The following is a 1,244-nucleotide window of genomic DNA, read 5'->3' on the forward strand; positions in this document are numbered from 1 at the left end:
TTCTCCATCTAACATAATGACTTCTTCCTAATATCCTTTACTGCCTTACTTGCCATTCATCTTGGAAAAACTGACATTCGAGCAGGGTTCCATCTCCATTTCTTCTTATTAAGAGATTTTTTTTATCTCTTCTTTTATCAAGGTTTTTTTTTGTTTGTTTGTTTGTTTTTTTTTTTTAGGGAAAAACTTGCCTTGCTTTATTCAGGTTTTAAAGGCTGCAGTTAGCAGCATCTACATCCAACCCTATCTTTACAGTCCCCTGGGCAGACTCATATAGCCCTTCGTCCGCTCAAACTTCTTGTCTTCCTCTTTCTTGCCATCCTTGGTGGTCTGGGAGGCCAGAGAGTCCATTGCATTTTGAATGGATTCATTGTTGGGATGCATGCCTGGCAGATTTTCTAAGACTCTCTGAAGGAACTTTGGGTCCTGCATCACATCATAGTCATCCTCCTCATTGACTGGCTAGGATGTGTCCAGGGCTGAGCTGGCATTGATGTCAGCTGACTCTGCTTGGCAGAACTCTGCTCCCTGAAGGTACGTCTGCATGACATAGGCAATCTGCTCCTCCTCAGTCATGCTGCTTAGGTCAGGAAGCCCAGCATGGCCAAACTCCTGCTGATTGATGGCCAACTTCATCAGGGCATCATCTGAGTCTCTTTCACCTTCAGTCCCAGATATAGCAATTCCAGCCTCAGCTGCAGAGGCCACAGCATCCCACTGTGCCTCCTCCTCCTGCAGCTGCTGCTGCTCTTCCACAGAAACAGGAAGGGCCAGGGCCAACTTGAGATCAGCACTGGGGTCTACTCCAAACTCAAAGTCACTGGCATGGAGACTCAGTATGGCACCAACTTCACCAGCCAGAATAGGATAGCTGATCAGAGCATCAGACAGCTGGGCCTGGAAAGCACTGTCACTAGATGTGACCCAGTTTTTTAATTGAATCAAATACTTAATAAATGATGTAATAGAATCATACATTTAAAAAAGTTCTAGGCTAATTATTTTCTCCCTATTTTATTCTTCTGCTAAAACTACTGTTACTTATATAACTTATCTTTTGATAATCAGAGCATTTCCTAAAATAATAAGTAGCCTCAAGATATAAAGCTTTTTAAAAATTAATTATTTATTAACTACAGCTTATTCACTTTGTATCCAGCTGCAGACCCCTCCATCTCATCACAGTCCCACCCACACTCCCTCTTCCCTCCTTATGTCCTTTCCCAAGTCCACTGATAGAGGAG

General features: G+C 43.1%; 1 pseudogene; it reads right to left on the bottom strand.

Moving 5' to 3' along the window:
* Positions 1-249: 249 nt before the first annotated feature.
* On the bottom strand, positions 250-926 carry LOC110543618 (26S proteasome non-ATPase regulatory subunit 4-like; annotated as a pseudogene).
* Between the last annotated feature and the right edge of the window lie 318 nt (positions 927-1,244).

This window comes from Meriones unguiculatus, assembly GCF_030254825.1.
Source record: "Meriones unguiculatus strain TT.TT164.6M chromosome X unlocalized genomic scaffold, Bangor_MerUng_6.1 ChrX_unordered_Scaffold_31, whole genome shotgun sequence".
NCBI classification, from domain to species: Eukaryota; Metazoa; Chordata; class Mammalia; order Rodentia; family Muridae; genus Meriones; species Meriones unguiculatus.